At 34.7% G+C, this 5,878-nt stretch overlaps 2 protein-coding genes across 2 annotated transcripts in view; both read right to left on the reverse strand.

Annotated features, from left to right (window-relative positions):
* Positions 1-744, reverse strand: part of LOC108975973 — a 67,125-nt gene extending 66,381 nt beyond the window's left edge. Inside the window, exon 1 of the mRNA XM_018944837.1 lies at positions 511-744. The gene's annotated coding sequence lies outside the window, so the exon portion shown is untranslated. The remainder of the gene's footprint in view (positions 1-510) is intronic.
* LOC108975972 (probable deoxyhypusine synthase) overlaps positions 1-5,878 on the reverse strand; it is a 14,448-nt gene that overhangs the window by 3,753 nt on the left and 4,817 nt on the right. The gene's annotated exons all lie outside the window — the stretch shown is intronic.

Genomic DNA, 5,878 nt, shown 5'->3' on the forward strand with positions numbered 1-5,878 from the left:
ATATTTAGAATTTTGCAAAAAATAGCATTTTTTAAAGTGAATTTGTGGAAAAATTTGTGAACCGATTTTTATAAAATATTATTTAAAACAAAGTTCGATAATTTAAGCATACATGCGTGTTTAAAATTTTCCATTTGGTTCTCTCATTTAGGTACGGTGAGCCAAAATTAACCGGCGCGATACTAAACACAACCCCTGGCGGCTACTCGAATTGATTAACAATGCTGTCTATACTGAACTGATTTGATTTGATTATTTTTGGCACGACTGTTTGTTCTGATTTTATCATACTCGTTGTAGTTGTCTGATACAAATTTTCAATTTGAAAGTTGTCAATTTTTTAACTTTATATACAAATATCTTTAAAATCAGCAGCAACTTTATACATATGTATATATATTTTCGTGATCTGGAGAACGTCACCTTTCCAGTGACAACCATTTTATCCCCGAAATCGTATGTTGTGTACGAACATGGATTTAACATACTGTACATCTATCTTATACTCACCAAACCCTAACCAAATGCTTATATGCTCTTCTAATGTCTTGAACTGTTGCATGATTTACTATTCCTAGAATTTTATATGGGTCAGCCTTGTCCGTTGATGATACCACTAAGCCAAAAAACAAGACTGCACTTAACAACAATAAAATATATTTTATATTCCTGCACATTTTAACAGTTTTAAATGATTTTCAGTATGCAATAAAGTATACAGTGGACATGAATATCGATACCTAGTTATCGAAGGTAAAAGGACGAAGTTAACGGAGCATCTCGACGATAAAATCTATGTCTTACCAACTGTATTGCCGTGTCTATTGCCTGTGGAGACTCCATACTGCTTTTTGCTTACAATATATGGAATACTAATTAGTTTGCCATATATTGTAAGCAATAAGCTGTCGCTTTAGCARTTTGACAACTTGACAACGAAGTTTGCATTTCCATGAAATTACRAAGTGGCAGCATATCCCAATTGCACATATGCCGACGGCATTTCATTTCGGTAATATGAAGTTTGGAAGAGCGAGTATTAAGTCGTTTGCGTTATATTATTAAAAAAAAATTAAGTTCGTTTTCAAAATAACATTTTTCCAAAAAATTAATTCAATATTGTTAATTTACAGAAAATTTTTACAAACTGGGTTGGGAATGAGCGAAGTCTTAAATTTAATAAACTTGTACAAGCATAAATCAAAATATCACATTAAATTTATTACTTATTATTCCCAGAAATACATTTGTGAAAAAAAGGACAGGATAGAATTTATTGAATACTAACTGTCAAACGTATTGCTATTGCCATCGCCAAAACTGTATGTGGGCATTTGCTATCATGATAAATTCACTTGCGCAAAGGCGTAGGTTAGGTAGCAGGAATAAAGGGATGTTCAACTTATTCCAGTGTGAGAGCGCCTCAAACTAAGCGTTTTTTATAACATTTTCCATTATGGCCAGATAGAACAAATAAGTATTTTTGGGTATTTTAAATTAAAACACCCAAAATTTACTACGAATAAGAATTACTATATAGTGGTTATTTATTATATGGAGAAACGATTTAAATTTTTTTAAAGTATTAGAACAACTGATTTTTGACCTTTCCATGCCCAATAAAAGGATTTAAGCTTGTTAACTCTCAATTATTAAATTTTTTAATCATTTTCTATTGAACACAATACTATGATGCTTCAAATTACAAAATCTTTCGACAAATACCTTTAATTTTCACAAATTTATTTAATTTTCATTGTGTAAAACAAACTTTTTATAAGTGGTATTGAACGATGCAACAAATCCCTCCGTTTACATATTTTGTTGCTTAGATTTCATTCTGGCCATCGCTCGTTTCCAATTGTTAAACGTCAAAACCTCCCGAACTCGATCAACTGTTTAGGTGGTTTTAACGTTTAGCAATTGTTCTCTCACTTCCAGTGAGAAAGGAGTTAAACATCTCATTATCTCTGGTAGGTAGTTTCAAGCTAATGCAGCCCATGCTTTGAACCAGAGAYAATGAGATCCCCAACTTCTCTCTCACTGGAAGCGAGAGAGCAATTGCAAAACGTCAAAACCTACCGAACTTTGACAGTTGGCTGGATTGAGTAGGTTTTGACGTTTTACAATTGGAATGACTGGAAAGGCCAGATTCAAATTATACCAAAAATATATGTGAACGGAGGAATTTATTGCCGCCGTTAAAGATCGCTAATAAAAATTTAAAACAATGAAAATGAAAGAATAAATATTCTATTACAAATGATTTAAAACATTTATTATTTGAGAACTAACAGGCTTAATTCACGTTATTAAGTATTGAAATATCGAAAGTCAGTTGTTTTAGTATACCATAAAATCATAAAAAAGAATTAAGTAGTTTCGCCATATATTAAAAGTCCAATATATAATAATTTGCCATCGTAATAAATGTTTTGTATGTTAATTTAAAATGTCCAAAAATTCTTATTTGGTGCGATCTGGCCATAATGGAAAATGTTATTAAAAACGCTTATTTTGAGGCGCTCTAACRCTGGAATAAGTTGGGCATCCCATTATCCCTGCTTTGAACTCTTGAAAGTTTTCTTTCACCATTTACGAAATGCCGTCGGGTTTGTAGATGATGTAGCGCACGTTTTGTGCTCTTCAACTCCTTAAATCTTTTATGTGGAACATAAAAAAAGGATAATGAACCTTTTGTTTACAAATGTATTTCTGAGAAAAATAAGAATTCATATTTTGGACTAATAATTGTGGCATAATTTTAATATACCAATTAAAATAATAATAATGTTGTATAGTAAGCTATGAGCAATGTGGGGTCTCCACAGGCAATTGGCCCGGCAATGCAGGTAGTATTCTATAAATTCTATCCTGTCGCAATGTCCCGTAACCCCACTTTTCGTCCGGCTAATAGTATAACTAGAGAACGTATATCATAGACAGAGAATCATAGATAAATTGATCAGAATCTCTTTTCGTCCTCTCTCGAGTGTCAGCTGGCAGGGCACCTGGATCCGTTTTCTGAGCTGGCAACAAAACACAATGCAGTTAGTGGCATCGTTGGCAAATGTTATAAAAAATACGAGTTTTGACATCTCTCTCTCAAACCAAAGAGTCTCGTATCAAGTTATCTATGCAGAAAACGTTTATCAGAGAGAGATAAAGAGATGTTTAACACCTCTTTCACTGGAAGTGAGAGAACAATTGCTAAACGTTAAAACCAACTGAACTTTGATAGTTATTCGAGTTCAGTAGGTTTTGACGTTTATCAATTGGAATCGAGCGATAGCCAGATTGAAATCTTACCTAAAAAATTTGTAAACGGARGCATTTGTTGCATCGTTCAATACCACTTACAAGAAATGTAAAACAATGAAAATTAAATAAATTTGAGAAATTTAAATGTATTTAAATAACCACTATATAGTAATTTTGGTTCGTACTAAATGTTGGCTGTTTTAATTTAAAATGCCCCAAAGTTCTAACAAGTTGAACTTCCCTTTATTTCTGTTTATCATAGAGAAGGTTCATGTTTTAGATTTTGTAACTTTTCTTAGGGGTACTCGGCAGAGATGAGGTAGTGTCACCACACACAAATTTTACGCGTGTTTCACCAGAGTTTTTGCAGCAGTATACTCGAAAATAGCAGAATTGAGCATTTTCGATGTTAAATGAGATATATAATGCTAATTTCAATGTAAAGCAATGTGCGCCTACAGATTCGTTTATTTTCTATGCGCAACCGACTCGGTATATAATTTATAGATTATCGGTATATATTATGTATCAAARCATATACTTAATATATAAGTATGTATGTATGTATATTAAAATTTACCTACATATGTATTTCATGATGATTCCATAAAATCATTCAAAATATATAATAGTGTAAAGTTTGTATTAATACACAAATAGGTAGGTAGGTAGGTCAACTAGCACCTGATGTGCCATTATGATACACTATTCGTAGAACCTTCTGTATCTGCTATTACGTTTCAACTTCTCTCTCAAATCTCATTTTTAGGTTTCGATGAAGCTACTTATGTCCGATATGCTTTTAGTGGAAATCCATTCAAGGTTTGGTGCTTGATGGATACCAAGTGTTTTGTGTCGGATCTGTGCTAGAGCTGGGCATTCGCAGAGAAAGTGGAAGATTGTTTCCTTGTTCCCTGCTACTCCGCAGGCAGGGCAGATGTCGTTTTAGGGCATACTCATTTTGGATGCATGTTCCCCAAATGGCCAGTGCCCTGTTGTGGTAGCTGTTACTCTGTAAATAATTTTTCTTGACCTATTTAATAAGTCGTTGGTTCTTTTCCTGTCAGATGTTGGCCATAATTGTTTAGTTATGACGCAGTTTGTTATGTTTTTCCACCTGTTATTTGCAACTTGTTGAAATTGTCTATTGATCTCTCCTTTGATCGGTTATAGCGGGCTTGGTATTAGCTCCCCTCCTGTCTTTGCCAACTCGTCTGCTTTTTCGTTACTGAAATGTTTCTGTGGCCGGGAACCCAGATCAAGTTTAGTTGGAGCTTGTCTTTTATTGAGTTTAGTGCTCCCTTGCAGTTGTGAACAATGCTGGAATTTGTCATGGGTGAAGTCAAAGCCAGAAGCGCCGCCTGGCTATCCGTAAATATAGTTGCTTTAAGTATATTCCCGTTGTTTTCTAATACAATTCGCAGGCTTTTTCTATGCCTAGTACTAATGCTTGGAAGATACTAGCCGAGTTCGGTAGAAATATAGAGAGAGATATGCCTATATCAGCGGAGAATACCCCGTGCCTACTCCGCAGTCCATTTTGGACCCGTCGGTGTGGTGAAACTCTTCTCCATTCTCACCTAGAAGTGTCTATTGAAGTCCAGCTTTGGGAGAATGTAGTCTGATTAAGCTTGTTTAGGATTACATTATGCCCGYAGTTCTGCTAATTCCAACCTCCCAATTCTTTTATTCTCATCGCCGCAATTGCTGCTGTTTTGTGATGTCCATTGGTAGTTAATGCAGGATTACTTTGGGCGCATCAGTCGGACATGACTTGATTGCACCAGTAACACCCGCACATGCTGCCCTTTGTATACCATCTAATTTTTATACTCTCGCAACAAAGTTGCTAAAGAGTATTATAGTTTTGTTCACATAACGATTGTTTGTAAGTCCTAAAACTACAAGAGTYAGATATAGGGTTATATATATCAAAGTGATCAGGGTGACGAGTAGAGTTGAAATCCGGATGTCTGTCTGTTCGTCCGTCTGTCCGTCCGTCCGTGCAAGCTGTAACTTGAGTAAAAATTGAGATATCATGATGAAACTTGGTACACACTTGGTATTTTCACAAATTTATTTAATTTTCATTGTTTTACACTTTTTATAAGTGGTATTGAACGATGCAACAAATCCCTCCGTTTACATATTTTGTTGCTTAGATTTCATTCTGGCCATCGCTCGTTTCCAATTGTTAAACGTCAAAACCTCCCGAACTCGATCAACTGTTTAGGTGGTTTTAACGTTTAGCAATTGTTCTCTCACTTCCAGTGAGAAAGGAGTTAAACATCTCATTATCTCTGGTAGGTAGTTTCAGGCTAATGCAGCCCATGCTTTGAACCAGAGACAATGAGATCCCCAACTTCTCTCTCACTGGAAGCGAGAGAGCAATTGCAAAACGTCAAAACCTACCGAACTTTGACAGTTGRCTGGATTGAGTAGGTTTTGACGTTTTACAATTGGAATGACTGGAAAGGCCAGATTCAAATTATACCAAAAATATATGTGAACGGAGGAATTTATTGCCGCCGTTAAAGATCGCTAATAAAAATTTAAAACAATGAAAATGAAAGAATAAATATTCTATTACAAATGATTTAAAACATTTATTATTTGA

Source organism: Bactrocera latifrons, unplaced genomic scaffold (genome assembly GCF_001853355.1).
Source record: "Bactrocera latifrons isolate USDA-ARS-PBARC rearing strain unplaced genomic scaffold, ASM185335v1 scaffold_705, whole genome shotgun sequence".
NCBI lineage: Eukaryota > Metazoa > Arthropoda > Insecta > Diptera > Tephritidae > Bactrocera > Bactrocera latifrons.